The sequence below is a fragment of the Rana temporaria genome, chromosome 10, assembly GCF_905171775.1.
Source record: "Rana temporaria chromosome 10, aRanTem1.1, whole genome shotgun sequence".
Taxonomy (NCBI): Eukaryota; Metazoa; Chordata; class Amphibia; order Anura; family Ranidae; genus Rana; species Rana temporaria.
Window position 1 is genome coordinate 90,353,349 of NC_053498.1, and position 17,297 is coordinate 90,370,645.

Genomic DNA, 17,297 nt, shown 5'->3' on the forward strand with positions numbered 1-17,297 from the left:
GTGTTGCTTTAAATGCCTTTAAATCAGTACAAAGTTAATCATAAATGGGGAACTATAATTATTGTTCTCATTATATGCCTGTGTTTACATTCATATGTGTGTGTGTGTGTGCTTTAATTTTTTTTATTTAAATGTATTTTTATTAAATGTAAAAAAAAACAAAAAAAAAAAAAAACATTTTTTTTTAATTTAACTTTATTGCTATCGCATTGTGTCAGGTACTCTTTATGAAGACACCAGGGATCTATTATACCCCTAATGCCTCCATCACCTCTGCTCTAGCAGATCAAGTGCAGGATTATATGTGGTTTTCTGTGCATCCAGCTTTTTATGCAGGATTTTGACAGGTCTGAACTTGGAAATGCTGAGTGCTTCCAGTTTCATAATTCACAGGGTAGATTGGGGAATGGATGTTACCAAAACTCCTCCAGCTAACTATCCTGACATAATTTGTTGTGGGCAGAGGAACATTACTTGCACGCCAAACAGAAATGATCAGGTGGCATTGCAGCTGCCCAGATCACTTTTACAGTGTAGTGATTACATAAAACTGATACAAGCTCATGGTTTCTACTGCAGCCTTGAGCTTGTTTTAACCTCTTCAAAACTTTGACTTACTAGACACATCCAAAGAGCTAAACAAGGGAAAAGCCACTACTTAAAGTTATGTGCCACATTAAACTATTAACATAGCAGAATAAAAATGTCTTTTGTAACAGTCGGATAAAAATTAAATGTATATTTTTTCATTCAAGTTATTTTCCAAATGAAGAGTTAGTACTGAGCTTGCATAAGGAAAAAAGTGATATCTGGGCCATTCAGGTGTATTTTTTTAACACAGCCAGGTGACTGATAAAAGTTCCTATATTCATTGGTCCACTTACAACACAAAGTCAATATAGAATATTACATAGTTAGTCAGGTTGAAAAATGACACAAGTCCATCTAATTTATTTATTTGCAATATTTAGTATTTGTGTGATAACAAAAAAAAAAAAAAAAATAACTACCGGTAATTGCGGAACATCGCAAAGAAAAGTATCTATAGAACCTACTTCATATTCCCCTGAAATCATGATAACTGACAGCACTAAGAAAAGTAAAAATAAATACCCCGATACAGCACAGGGGTCGGGTACAGCAGTTAATATCTGAATAATGCATATGTGCAAGGCTGTTAGAGGTATTCTTTATAAGTGAATGTGTTTTTTAACTGCACAGATTTTTTTTTTGCAATGCTGTTATGGTATATGGCCGCTTTAAATGACCAATAGTACTTTTCCCCCCCTAATTATTTATTAATTAATGAATTAATTAATTTATTTTTATTTTTTATTATCTCTCTTTTCTCTTTACCTACTTTTATGATGTCCTTTTTTTATAGTGTCCTATATTTAAGATGTCTTCTTATTTATGCTCTGTGGGCCAGATTCACATACATTTGCGGCCGTGTAACGTAACCCGTTTACGATACACCGCCGCAAGTTTCCAGTTTTAGTGCCCGATCCACAAAGCACTTACCTGGAAACTTGCGGCGGTGTATCGTAAATACGTCCGGCGCAAGGCGGGCCAATTCAAATGGGCGTGTGCCATTTAAATTAGGCGCGCTCCCGCGCCGGACCTACTGCGCATGCTCCGTTTCGCAATTCCCGTCGTGCTTTGCGCGCAGTGACGTCATTTTTTCGAACGGCGACGCGCGTAGCGTAATTCCGTATTCCCGGACGGCTTACGCAAACGACGTTTATTTTTAAATTTTGACTCGGGAACGACGGCCATACTTTAGACAGCAATACGTTTGCTGACTAAAGTTAGGGCACCAAAAACGACGACTAACTTTGCGACGGGAAACTAGACTAGCGGCGACGTAGCGAACGCGAAAATCCGTCGTGGATCGCCGTAACTCCTAATTTGCATACCCGATGCTGGTTTACGACGCAAACTCCCCCCAGCGGCGGCCGCGGTACTGCATCCTAAGATCCGACAGTGTAAAACAATTACACCTGTCGGATCTTATGGATATCTATGCGTAACTGATTCTATGAATACGCCGTCGTATCCCTTTTGTGAATCTGGCCCTTAGTTTCTTGTTCTGTATTTTTGTGACAGTGGATACTTTCTGTAACATTAAACTAAAAAATTTGTAACAGTGCTAGTGTCATCTCACAGTATGCTATGTCATATAACTATCTTTAATAGTGGCAAAGTGCTGTCTGCTTCCAAAGCTTTTAGCAAATACAACTTCCCACAGTAGTCACTTTTTAAGACTTTTCGGCATTTACTTTTCAACAGAAATCCTCTTATACAAGAAGCGGTCTGGAAAAAAGGTTCTTCTTGAGAATGGCAATTGCATAGTCCTCTGTGATGCTTTCTATTAGGTTAACTACTTATAGAATTAATATATAAAACACAGGTGGCCTTGCTAATTTACCTCTTTAAAAACACAGTCACATTTTATTTATATGATGTCTAGATATAAGGTATTGTTTAAAATATTTTCAAAGATCTATTTTTTAAATTTTTATATATTTTTGGTAGAGGTAGTTTAAATTGAAAGAAAAAAAATATTTTATGGAGAATTAAAATCTGTAAAGTGTTGTTTTGTACTAATAGTGCCAAAACTACAACTTAACGGTCTATACATAATCAATCAAATGTAGTTTTAACTTAATATAATATAAATTACACAACTTTATTCAAATGATCTATCAGATCCTTAAAATTGGAAAAAGAAGTGTCTGTAAAAGAAGACATACGAGTATAATGCTTACCTGTTCTGCCATCATTGCTGCCGATCTACTTACAGTTGAAGAGCTACCACTGATGAAAAATATTGTATTGAGATCATTATTAACTAGGATGATAAACATTAAAATAATGGGGGGCTAAAATCCAACTCAGACTGGACTATTCTAAAGTAGAATACATATCCTATGGACAAATTGGCATTGCAATACGGGCAGCACAGTGGCTAAGTGGTTAACATTTCTACATAGCAGTTGGTTTTAATCCCAACCATGGCACTACTGAAGTTTGCATGTTCTCCCTGTGCCTGAATGTGTTTTCTCCCATACTTCAAAGACATACTGGCAGGTTAAGTGGCTGCTGTCTAAATTGGGCCTAGTATGTGTATGTGAGTTGAGGACTTTAAATTGTAAGCTCCTTGAGGAACTGATGCAAATGTATAATAAATACAGTAATATGTAAATTGACCGTGATGTACCTGTTAAAACAAACATGTACTTTGCAAACTCAGGGTTTGTATTTGTAATGCATGGTGCAACAAATTTGGTGTCAATATACCATTTTTATACTATTTTTTTTTTTTTTTTTTTACTCTCAACACACATCAATATACCTTTTAATGCACTTTTGCTTTTCTGTGAAGAATTATATTAGCACAGTATGCTACTGGATATCCAGTGGAAAGCTGGGAGGATGAGGCATGCCATAGAACTTATTTTCAAGTCATTTAGCACTGACAGTGGTTTACATTGACCACTTTCACATCTTCAGAATACTCCTTTTTCAAATAGAAATGCCTCAACTGCTCATCCGCTGATGGAAAGAACATCAAGAAGTATTCTTCCTAGAAAAGATTACAAATCTTTTAACTTAACATATCTGACAGTTTGCAAAATATTACTGAGGTTACAGGAGAAAATATAATCATAATACCAAAGATATGTTCTTTTCCCATCTAATACACAGAAAAATACTGCAAGCATTACTATGTTAATATTATAATACAGGATTTGTATAGTGCCAACATAAAGGGGAACAGAGCACCATCTAAGTGCAGCAAGTATGCAGTTTAATAAGGAAAACTTAATAAGGAAACCTTAATTGAGTACACTCACTAGATTGTGGTGATGACAGGCATAATGGGGTTTCATCCGCTCCAACTTCCGGATGAGGGAAGATATGAGGGAAGATATCACCAGCAATGTGGCCGGAGGACAGACCTGATCACGGACACCAGTCCACACCAGTGACATTTTCCCTCATCCGGAAGTCAGAGCGGATGAAACCCCATTATGCCTGTCATCACCACAATCTTGTTAGTGTACTCAATTAAGTGTTCCTTATTAAACTGCATACTTACTGCACATAGATGGCACTGTTCTCTGTTCCGTTTTATACTTTAGAGTTTTCTTTTTCCTTCTAAAACTCTTTGAATTGGCAGCCTTCTCTGGGCAGTTATTTTTCCCACACAAAAATCAAGAAAAAAATCCCCCCAAAAATCCATACAAGACCCCTATCTTAGCGTGAAGGCCAGGAAAGTGGAGAGATGAGAGTGTGAACCCCATCCTGTACCATACAACGCCACATGCTATCAACATGGGTGGTACCCAGGTGACCCCTGTCAAAGCACCTTTTCCCCTTATGAGCATAAGGGGCTCTTCCCCACAACCCTACCTTGGTAGTTGTTAGGGGGGTTGTGGACAGTGAGCTTATTGGAATCTGGGATAATAAGAAAAGGGCTCACTTCTAAAAAACACACATCTGATCCTATTGCCACCTCCCCTTTGTTAATATCAGCTGTGTTGTTTGGACAGAACCTTAAGCTCATCCGGAAGGAAGGTAGGGGAAACATTTAATATAGGCAGCTTATCAGACCTTATGTTATGCTCTGGTGATTCTGCCAGCAAGACACTTCTTGTTATAAAGTGACAACATTTACTCACCTTGAAGTTTCAAGAAGCAGTGGTGGCCCCCTAAGACAATTAGGCTGCTCACCTTACAGAGAAAATTGCACTTTGCAAGATAATTTTCCCATGTTCAGTACATACAGTGTAATGTAGAGCTCTGTTGACTTCTAATCATGTGCAAGCAAAAATGTGTTTAATTTTTGTTTGGTTTCAACAAATGTGCAATCTGCATGTGATTGGGTATTCTTTGCAAAGTGAAATTTCACCACATTCACTGAGCTTTAAGGCAACTTCCCTTGCAAAGTGAACACTCTATTTGCTTTTAGCAAATCAACTCAAGTCTTTAACCACTTGAGCGCCGGACGATTTTCTGCAATACGGCACTGCATTACTTTAACTGACGATTGCATGGTCATGCAACGCTGTACCTAAATAACATTTTTGACTTTTTTTCCCACAAATAGAGCTTCCTTTTGGTGGTAATTGATCACCTCTGCATTTTTTATTGCGTTATAAACAAAAAAAGACAGACAAGCTTGAAAAAATAACAATATTTTTTACTTTCTGCTATAAAACATATTTAATGTAGAAAATTGAATTTCTTCATCAATATAGGCTAACATGTGTTCTGCTACATTCCAATAAGCATATATTTGTTGATTTGTGCAAAAGTTAGAGCTTCTTCAAACTATGGGATATATTTATGGAATTTTTATTTATTTTATTTTTTACTAGTAATGGCGGTGATCAGCGAATTATAGCGGGACTGCAATACTGTGACGGACAAATTGACTAATGACTTTTAATACTTTTTTGGGGACCAGTGACACTAATACAGTGATCAGTGCTAAAAGTATGCACTGTTACTGTGCTAATAACACTGGCTGGGAAGGGGTAAACATCAGGGGCGATCAAGGGGTTAACTGCGTGCCTAGCTGGTGTTTTACAGTAGTGTGGAAGGTGCTTTTACTAGGAGAAGGCATTGATCGGTGTCCCTGTATTGCAGGAACACAGGATCCATGCCTTCCTTACTGCCTTGTACCGAATGATCAGTGGGTGCTGGCGGAATAGCAGCAGGAGAAAGTCGATGACGGTGCACACTCGCACCCAATACCCGGAAGTGCAGGGTCACGTATATATATATAAATGATCATGCAGCAGTAAAACTGCTCTAGGGCGGTCAGCAAGTGGATAAAGACTGCAGAACTCCTCATTGCTATAACATAGGGAGGAGCTAGACAGGGTTGATTACACTGCTTGAGATAATACAGCAGAATGCACAGGCCACTTATGAGTTTAGGGAACTTCTGGCAGGAGGAACTGATTTTTTTTTACCACCTTCAGTGGTATACAGATCAAAGGGGGCAAATAAGAGAGGTTGTGATTTTCCATTAACTGGCAAAAATAATCTGTTAACAATTGGGAATCTGTATAATGAGCATTTTATACTAAGCATGATTTAGGTGAGTGATACATAAAGCATATTTTAGATTCAATTGGCTCTAACAGTCATAACAAAAATCGTCATTTTTATGAGGTTATTTACTGCATACAAATGCAAATGACAGTTTTTTGTCTCCCCCCCCCCCCTCATTTTACATGAAGATCTTGTTCTGAATGTAATCACACATTTTTCCAATGCCATGTTAAGTATGAAATGAATCAATTGCGAATTCATCCCAGTATGGTAACTTAGCATCAGTGTGGTCCCACACCACGGTGCATCACATTGTGCACACCATTTACTAGACAGATTACTGTGTGGCTTTATATGGTTTTTCTGCTTCATTGCAAACTCATTTCATGTTCAGCTAGTTTTCTTGCAAAAGAACATGTAACACTGTTGACAAATGAAAATGTAAAAATGATTCATTCAAAATGTCTTCAGAGGTATGTTTAGGTCATACTTTGTCAGAGAAATGGCATGCTGGCTGGGTAGAAATCTTAGGAAAACTCTATCTGCACTGTTGTCATGCTTTGTAGTCAGTGGGTGTTTTTGTACTGAAAAATTGCATTGCAATGAAAAACTGGATGCTTATAAATGATGATGAGCTTCTTACTGGTTGTCCTTCCTTGTTTATAAAACAAAAGGATTTTTATTGTGTTGACCCGAAAACTCATACTTTTAAATAAAAATTTACCGTTTCAGTCTGACTGATTACCAAACACCCAGGATGCCTAATAATGCATTTTTTGATGGTGGAAAATCCTCATCTTTGCACTGTGCCAGCAATACCAGTTGCTATTGACTTCTGTATAACCTCCCTGCCCATGCACAGATCGAAATTCTGTAGGTCCCTGCTAAACTGGCCAAATTCTGATCCATGGCTGGCTTAAAGGGGTTGTAAAATCTGTTTTTTTTTTATTTTAATCGATTCTATGTATTAATATAAAAAGCCTTCTGCGTGTAGCAGCCCCCCTCAACCCCCTAATACTTAGCCCTATCTCCCTATGTCCACAAGTGTCTCGGCTGTTGGGGACTCTCCCTCCTGATTGGCTGAGACACAGCAGCGGCACCATTACTCCCAGTGCTCTCAATCAAAGACAGCTAGCCAGTCAGGAAAGGGAAGGGCAGGGCCAAACCACAGCTCTTTGTCTAAATGGATACTCAGAGCTGTGACTCGGCTCAGGTGCCCCCATAGCAAGCTGCTTGCTGTGGGGGCACTCAACAGGAGGGAGGGGCCAGGAGCACAGAAGAGGGACCTGAGAAGAAGAGGATGGGTGCTGCTCTATGCAAAACCACTGCATAGGGCAGGAAAGTATAACATGTTTGTTATTTTTATAGAACAAAAATTAGACTGGACCTCTACAGTCAATCACTTGTGTGAGCATAGTTCTCCAGCAGTGTTGGATTGTCAGGGCCCCATGGATCTATTGTTTCCTAAAGTATGCATGAGATAAGCTGCAATGCATACATGTTTAGAAAGAGTATGCATGCCAGTGTACATAACAAATAACATTATAACACATTTCTGTAGGTCTTGCATGTCTAAGCAAATTTCTATTCCCTGTTTCCTCATGCATGAAATATACCAATAATAGACTAGGATAAGACAAATACTGTTTTAAATAATTGGCTATGAGTAAATAAAAGGAGAATTAGACCATCCTGAAGATTTATTTTGTGATATCTACCTCTGATAGGTAAACATAGTCTTATCAAACAGAATTTGGAAGCAGTTAGTGTAATATTACTCTCTTCACTATGCTGCCATAATGACTTTATGAAGCAGTGAGTCAGGGATCAGAGCTAGAACTGTGGCATGGTGCAGAACTACTAAAATAAATAAAAAGCTTGTCTGACTGTCAAAAATGTTGTTTCCTCTATATTCCTTGCATCTGCTTGAGATAATTGTTCTGATGTACATAGTATGCTCCAATCACAAAGAAAGGCTCAGGGGATGATTAGTATCTCTTACTGATCAAGAGAAAATGTGATTAGCTAATTAGAACACCAGATAAGAACTTTCCTTAATTCAGCTGCCATTAGTGTGGTGTGCTTATAATCTTCAAGTAACTCAAGCATGAGTGTGTGTGTGTGTGTGTGTGTGTGTGTGTGTGTGTGTGTGTGTGTGTATGTGTGTGTATGACAAAGTATTGTAAATGAAGGAAAGTGGATTTTGTTAAGACGTCTTAAAGTGTAACTTAACCTCTCCCGAATGACCTCCCCCCAGCCCCTGCTCTGTGCCGCCATTTAAAAAAAAAAAAAAATTGCACAGCTGCTCCACTGGTCTCTACCAGCAGGCAGAATTTTAAATGGCCTTTTTTCCTTCAAAAATGACATTTTGTGCAGGAAATAAAAATAAAAAAAATGGGTGGAGTCCTCCCAAAATTCCATTACCAGGCCCTTCAGGTCTGATATGGATATTAAGGGGAACCCTGCCACCAAATAAAAAAAAATGGTGTGGGGGTCCCCCTCAAAATCCATACCAGACCCTTCAGGTCTGGTATGGATTTTAAAGGGAACCCTGCACCAAATAAAAAAAATGTCACGTGGTTCTCCCAAAAATCCAGATTCTGATAAGCCCCCTGCCCGCAGACCCCCACAACCACCGGGCAAGGTTTGTGGGGATGAGGCCCTTGTCCCCGTCAACATGGGGGCAAGGTGCTTTGGGGGTCACATACCCCCAAAGCATACTCCCCATGTTGAGGGCATGTGGCCTGGTGAGGTTCAGGAGGGGGGCGCTCTCTGGTCCCCCCTCTTTTCCTGTGGCCTGCCAGGTTGCGTGCTCACATAAGGGTCTGATATAGATTTTTGGGGGAACCCCATGCTATTAAAAAAAAAAAGAAATTGGTGCGGGGTTCCCCTTAAAATCCATACCAGACCTGAAGGGTCTGGTATAGATTTTGAGGGGGACCCCCACGCCATTTTTTTTATTTGGTTGCAGGGTTCCCCTTAATATCCATACTAGGCCTGAAGGGCCTGGTAATGGAATTTTGGGAGTACCCCACACATTTTTACTTAAAATTTTGGTTCCCTGCACAAAATGTAATTTTTGAAAGAAAAAAAGCCATTTAAAATTACTCGCGGCTATTAATGAATTGTCGGGTCCTGGCAATACAGATAAAAGTCATTGAAAAAAATTACTTTTCTCTGTATTGCCAGGACCCGGCAATTCATGAATAGCCGCGAGTAATTTTAAATGACTTTTTTTCCTTCAAAAATTACATTTTGTGTAGGGAAAGTTCTAAACACGAGAAACACACGCCACTTTACAGGCATACTATACACACACACCAGGTACGAAATTTAAAGGAATATTTCACTTTTATTGTTTCACTTTAAGCATTATTAAAATCACTGCTCCCGAAAAAACTGCAGTTTTTAAAACTTTTTTTTGCATTGATACATGTCCCCTAGGGCAGGATCCAGATCCCCAAACACTTTTTAGGACAATAACTTGCATATTAGCCTTTAAAATTTTCAATTTTGATTTCTCATATTCGAGTCCCATAGACTTTAATGGTGTTCGAATGTTCGCGTAAACCTTTGGTCTGTTCGCATGTTCTGGATGCGAACCAAACCGGGGGGTGTTCGGCTCATCCCTAGATGTGACATAGCAATCCCAGGAGGCAGCAAGGCCTGGCGAAAGCCAGAAACCTGCAAGTACTTCTTTGCAACACAAAATGAACACAACATTGGAAAACAGAATAAAAATGTTTTGCAGTTCTGGAAGAAGGTGGGGGCAGAAATAAAGTAAGATGAGTTGTTTAGGTAGGTTAAGTTCTGATTGAAATATGGTGTTCTGAATTTTTGTAACCCATGCAGTTAAGAAATCTATAAACAAGCATTGCTGACTGTCACATCAAGCGGTATCAGATTGTTAAAGCAATAATTTTTTAGGCAGTCTGTAAAACAATTGAGGATAATGGGTAATCGTGGAGGTTTGTGAGTGACGTCTGTGACAAGGTTTTGCTATTGAGCCTGAAAAGAAAAGGGAAACGGAGGAGAAATTTTGACTTACTAAGGCTGGCCATAGACTAGGCACATTTCTTTTTCTGCAGTCATGGGTTGCAGTAAAGAAATTAGCTTGATTTCTCCATTTCACAGGGAGAAGACAGTGATTATTGCTGGTGGCTATAACAGCTGCTAGCAATAAGTGCATGTAAAAATCCGGCAGGCTGGTTATACATTTAATTAGGTGGATAACACACCTGGGCCTTCTTGAAACTACTATTAACTCTATGATGTGTATTTTTCCAAAGAGGCTAATTCTGGTTATACTCAAGTTAATTGAATGATCAACTTGGGTACATTTAGCCTGCCTATACATGGCTGGCTTAAGGGTCTGGGCTGTATTCACCGTTTGCCAAATTATGTTTGTAAACAGCAGGAACAAAGCGATTTTTTTTTATGTATAACTGCAGAACAGCGGAATTGCTGTTCTCTCATCTAGCTTATTTGAACCTTAGGGGTACAATGTACCGGTTACCAATTCACATTCCGCCTGCAAACCCCCACAACCACCGGGCAAGGTTTGTGGGGATGAGGCCCTTGTCCCCATCAACATGGGGACAAGGTGCTTTGGGGTCCGTCAAACCCCAAAGCATACTCCCCATGTTGAGGGCATGTAGCCTGGTATGGTTCAGGGGGGGGCGCTCCCTCATCCCCCCTCTTTTCCTGCGGCCTGCCAGGTTGCGTGCCCAGATAAGGGTCTGATATGGATTTTTGGGGGTGACCCCTACGCCATTTTTTTTTCTTTGGTGCAGGTTCCCCTTAAATTCCATATTGCTGCGGGACTATTCTAACATGGGAAAATTTGCCATTTTACAGGCATTCTATAGACACCCCCCAGGTACAAAATTTAAAGGAATATTTAACTTTTATTGTTTCACTTTTAGCATTATTAAAATCACTGCTCCCGAAAAAACGTTGCATTCATACATGTCCCCTAGGGAAGGAACCAGGGCCCCAAACATTTTTTATGACAATACCATGCATATAAGCCTTTAAAATTTGCACTTTTTATTTTTCGTATTAATCTCCCATAGACTTTAACAGTGTTCCATGGCTTTTGAATTTGCTACGAACACTGCATAATGTTTGCTATTCGGCGAACAGGCAAACACCCGATGTTCGAGTTGAACTATCGGGCTCATCCCTAGCCGTAGGCAATGGAAAGCGGAAGTTTTCCTTCCCCCTAACTCTGGAAGGCTTCTGCGACACATGGCAGGTCCTAGAAGACTTTGGGGCCAGTCACAGCGCCGCTCACGCATGCACGGTGGGCACCTAGCTGTGAGCTGTCAAAAGTATTGGAAAGTATTCATACCCCTTGACATTTTCCACATTTTGTAATTTAACAACCAAAAGATGTAAATGTATTTTATTGGGATTTTATGTGATAAACCAACACAAAGTGGCACATAATTGTAAACTTACAAATAAATATCTAAAAAGTGTGGTGTGCATCAGTACTTTGTAGAACCATCTTTCACTGCAATAACATCTGCAAGTCTTTTTGGGTATGTCTCTAACAGCTTTGCACATCTAGAGAGTGCCATTTGTGGCCATTTTTCTTTGCAAAATAGTTCAAATCTGTCAGATTGGGCGAAGAGCATCTGTAAACAGCAATTTACAAGTCTTGCCAGTTGCGGCCGGTGCCCAATTTTTTTGGGGGGGGCAAGCAAACTGAAAATTACTGAAAAAAACATCACATGCCGCCACTGTGCCCATCAAATGCCGCCACTGTGCCCATCAATTGAAGCCACTGTGCCCATCAAATGCAGCCACTGTGCTCATCAAATGCTGCCACTGTGCCATCAAATGCAGCCACTGTGCCCATACAATGCTGCTACTGTGCCATCAAATGCAGCCACTGTGCCCATTAAATGCTGCCTCTGTGCCATCAAATGCAGCCACTGTGCCCATCAAATACTGCCACTGTGCCATCAAACGCAGCCACTGTGCCCATCAAATGCTACCACTGTGCCATCAAATGCTGCCACTGTGCCATAAAATGCTGCCACTGTGTGCATCAAATGCTGCCACAATGCCATAAAACACAGCCACTGTGCCCATCAAATGCTGCCACACTGCCCATCAAATGTCTTCTCTGTGCCCATCAAATGCTGCCACTGTGCCATCAAATGCTGATACTGTGCCATCAAACACAGCCACTGTGCCCATCAAATGCTGCCACTGTACCCATAAAACACAGCCACTGTGTCATCAAACACAGCCATTGTGCCCATCAAATGCTGCCATTCTGCCCATCAAATGCTTTCACTGTGCCCATCAAATGCTGCCACTGTGCCAATCAAAAACTGACACTGTGCAATCAAACACAGCCACTGTGCCCATCAAATGCTGCCACTGTACCCATCAAACACAGCCACTGTGCCATCAAATTCTGCCACTATGCCATCGAATGCTGCCACTGTGCCTATCAAATGTTGCCACTGTGTCATCAAATGCTGTCACAATGCCCATCAAATACTGTCACAATGCCATCAAACACAGCCACTGTGCCCATCAAATGCTGCCACTCTGCCCATCAAATGCTGCCACTGTGCCCATCAAATACTGGCACTGTGCCATCAAACACAGCCACTGTGCCCATCAAATGTTGCCACTGTACCCATCAAACACAGCCACTGTGCCATCAAATGCTGCCACTGAGCCATCGAATGCTGCCACTGTGCCCATCAAATGATGCCACTTTGCCATTGAATGCTGCCACTGTGCCCATCAAATGTTGCCACTGTCATCAAATGCTGCCACTGTGCCCAAATGCTGCCACTGTGCCCATCGAATGCCGCCACTGTGACCCCCCTGCTCGCTCGCCATCTGCCCGGCACTTACCCTGTCTCGTAGGGCAGCGGTGTACTCCATGCGTCTCTTCCTGTCCTCTTCTCCTGTCCTCTCCTTCCGTCAGACTTCCAATCACAGCGCCTGTCGTTTCAGCCAATTAGGTGACTTGTAACAGACCCGAGCACCTGATTGGCAGAGAGGCGGTTCAGTGTTAGGAAAGTGAATATTCATTCACTTTTCTAACACACCTGGGTGAACGGCGAACGCCAAGCATGCCGCTTGCAGGTCACCTTTTTTGACGGATATTAGAGCCTATGGCTCTAATCAGGTGCTTCAAAAACACCCCCGCCGTTGTAATTCTGGCACCCGGCGCCCGAAAAGAGGCGGGGCGCCTGAATAGGGGGAGGCAGTGGCGGCCATAGATTCATGCTCTATTGGTCATCGAGGGGGTGGCTGGAGAGAAGAGGGCAACCATTCCATTGTAATTCTGGCTCTATCTTTAGGGTTGTTTTTCTGCTGGAAGGTGAACCTCTGCCCCAGTCTGAAGTTTTTTGCAGACTCTAACAGGTTTTTATAATATTGCCCTGTATTTGGCTCCATCCATCTTCCCATCAACTCTGACCATCTTCCCTGTCCCTGCAGAAGTAAAGTAATGCGGTCATCACCATGTTTCACAGTGGGGGTGGTGTGTTTAGGGGGATGTACAGTGTTCGTTTTCCGCCACACATAGCGTTTTGCATGTAGGCCAAAAAGTTTAATTTTGGTCTCATCTGACCAGAGCATCTACTTCCACATGTTTGCTTTGTCCCCCACATGGCTTCTCGCAAACTGCAAATTGGACTTCTTATGGCTTTCTTTCAACAATGGCTTTCTTCTTGCCACTCTTCCATGAAGGCCAGATTTGTGGAGTGCACGACTAATAGTTGTCCTGTGGACAGATTCTCCCACCTGAGATGTGGATCTCTGCAGCTCCTCTAGAGTTACCATGGGCCTCTTGGGTGCTTCTCTGATTAATGCTCTCCTTGCCCGGTCTGTCAGTTTAGGTGGACGGCCATGTCTTGGTAGGTTTGCAGTTGTTCCATACTCTTTCCATTTTCGGATGATGGATTGAACAGTGTTCCGTGAGATGTTCAAGGCTTGGGATATTTTTGTATAACCTAACCCTGCTTTAAACTTCTCCACAACTTTATCCTTGACCTGTCTGGTGTGTTCCTTGGCCTTCATGGTGCTGTTTGTCCATTAAGGTTTTCTAACAAACCTTTGAGGGCTTCCCAGAACAGCTGTATTTATACTGAGATTAAATTACACACGTGGACTCTATTTACTAATTAGGTGACTTCTGAAGGCAATTGGTTCCACTAGATTTTAGTTAGGGGTATCAGAATAAAGGGGGCTGACACTTTTCAGATATTTATTTGTAAATAATTTGTGAAAAACATTTATAATTTCCTTCCACTTCACAATTATGTGTCACTTTGTGTTGGTCTATCACATAAAATCTCAATAAAATACATTAACATTTTTAGTTGTAACGTGTTAAAATGTGGAAAATGTCAAGGGGTATGAATACTTTTTGAAGGCGCTGTATGTATATATTTAAAAATGAATCAATCCTGATGTATTCAATCTAGTTCACTGAGGCGTTAAAATGGCAGGACAGTACAAATACCCCTTTTAGGAAAGCAGACAGCCCAATGTATTTTGTGAGCAGCATTGTGTGTTTTTTTAAGTTTTTTTGTCCCATTTTTTGGAAATTTAAGAAATTAAATAAGCTTTTTTTCACATTACTGTCACCTGAGCAGTACAGCATCATCATATGACTGGCGTGGTGGTGATTAGGGACATTGACTGGTAACAATATATATATTCAAAAAAAGGTAAATGCTTTTTTTTTTTTTTGCAATTTTTTTTACATACTGTGATCAGAGCAGTACAGTGTCATTGGACTTCTCAAGAGGTGATCAGGATTTTTCTTTTTCACTATGAGGAAGAAAACAGAGAGGGAGGGAAGCGCCTGTTATTTCTGTATTATGCTGACAGATCTCATTATCTGTTGTAAACTAGATTTGAACAGTGCCTGCTCTAACAAGGGGTAAACATTTTGCATTATATACTAATGAGAGGAGACTCAGCATGTCCTAAGCCAGTGATGGCGAACCCTGGCACCCCAGATGTTTTGGAACTATGGGCCAAATCCTCAAAAGAGATACTCCGGCGTAAGCCGTCGTATCTCTGGTTCTAACTTTGGAACTGATCCTCAGAAGCAGTTTTCCTAAGTTAGGCAGAAGATCCGACATCTGTAAGGGACTTACACTGCCGGATCTTAGGATGCAGTACCGCATCCGCCACTGGGGGCATTTCGAGTCGAAATGCCTCTTCTGGTATGCAAATTAGCACTTAGGGCGATCCACAAAGCTTTTCTGCTTCGTTTTTTCGCCGTAAGTTTTAGTTTGCCAAGTGTAAAACTAGGGCTGCTTTTACAAAGTGTAAAGTTAGTAACACCATGTAAAAGCACATTCAAGCGACGGCATTTGGTATGCATTCCCGAGGGAGAACTCCACGGCAATTTGTAAAATACAAACCGGCATGGGTTCCCCCCCAGGAGCATACCAGGCCCTTAAGTCTGGTATGGGTTGTAAGGAGACCCCCCCTCCGCCGAAAAATCGACGTAGGGGGTCCCCCTACAATCCATACCAGACCCGTATCCAAAGCACGCTACCCGGCCGGTCAGGAAGGGAGTGGGGACGAGCGAGCGCCCCCCCCCCCCTCCTGAGCCGTGCCAGGCCGCATGCCCTCAACATGGGGGGGTTGGGTGCTCTGGGGCAGGGGGGCGCACTGCGGGCCCCCCCACCCCAGAGCACCCTGTCCCCATGTTGATGAGGACAGGACCTCTTCCCGACAACCCTTGCCGTTGGTTGTCGGGGTCTGCGGGCGGGGGCTTATCGGAATCTGGGAGTCCCCTTTAATAAGGGGGCCCCCAGATACCGGCCCCCCACCCTAAGTGAATGGATATGGGGTACATCGTACCTCTACCCATTCACCTGTAGGAAAAAAGTAAAAGTTATTAAACACACAACACAAGGGTTTTTAAAATAATTTATTATTCTGCTCCGGAGGCCCCCCTGTCTTCTTTATTAGCTCTATTACCAGGGGGGGCTTCTTCTTCCACTCTCCGGGGGGGGTTTCTTCTTCCGCTATCCGGGGGGGACTTCTCCGCTCTCCGGGGGTCTTCTTCTCTCTTCGCCGCTCTCCGCTGTTGACTCGGCGAACCCCGGTTCTTCTCCAGCTGTCCGGTGCCTTCTTCTTCAGCGCTGGCTGCCTGCTATCTTTGTGTGTTAGCTCAATTAGTAACAGGCAGCCAGCGCGGTCTTCTGTGACGTCATCTTCTTCTCTTCTGTTCTTCTCCCCTCTTCCGATGTTGCCTCGTCGCCTCTTGTCACTGTAATGATGGAAGCGCGCCTTGCATCCCATTTATATAGGCATCACCGTCCCATCATGCTCCGGCAGGTACCCACGTGGTGGGTGCCTACCCACGTGCACCCACCACGTGGGTACCTACCGGAGCATGATTGGAGAGTGGAAGAAGACCCCCGGAGAGTGGAAGAAGAAGCCCCCCCTGGTAATAGAGCTAATAAAGAAGACAGGGGGGGCCTCCGGAGCAGAATAATAAATTATTTTAAAAACCCTTGTGTTGTGTGTTTAATAACTTTTACTTTTTGCCTACAGGTGAATGGGTAGAGGTACGATGTACCCCATATCCATTCACTTAGGGTGGGGGGCCGGTATCTGGGGGCCCCCCAATTAAAGGGGACTCCCAGATTCCGATAAGCCCCCGCCCGCAGACCCCGACAACCAACGGCAAGGGTTGTCGGGAAGAGGTCCTGTCCTCATCAACATGGGGACAGGGTGCTCTGGGGTGGGGGGGCCCGCAGTGCGCCCCCCTGCCCCAGAGCACCCAACCCCCCCCATGTTGAGGGCATGCGGCCTGGCACGGCTCAGGAGGGGGGGGCGCTCGCTCGTCCCCACTCCCTTCCTGACCGGCCGGGTAGCGTGCTTTGGATACGGGTCTGGTATGGATTGTAGGGGGACCCCCTACGTCGAATTTTCAGCATGGGGGGGTCTCCTTACAACCCATACCAGACCTAAGGGCCTGGTATGCTCCTGGGGGGGGGAACCCATGCCGGTTTTTTCTTTGAAAATTGGCATGGAGTTCTCCCTCTCAGGAATGCATGCTGAGCGACGCTGTCATTTTTTTTTATAATTATTTGTTTTCCCGGCGCGTATATTTTTTTTCACCCGTCGCAACTTTAGTGTCCCGTCGCAATCCACAAAGCCGCCCGGCGTCAATTATGTTCGCACGTCGGGAAAATGATGTCACACGCATGCGCAGTACGGCC

General features: G+C 42.6%; 1 protein-coding gene across 1 annotated transcript in view; it reads left to right on the plus strand.

The window, feature by feature from the left end:
- Nucleotides 1-17,297, plus strand: part of GRIN2D (glutamate ionotropic receptor NMDA type subunit 2D) — a 441,978-nt gene that overhangs the window by 272,002 nt on the left and 152,679 nt on the right. The window lies entirely within an intron of this gene.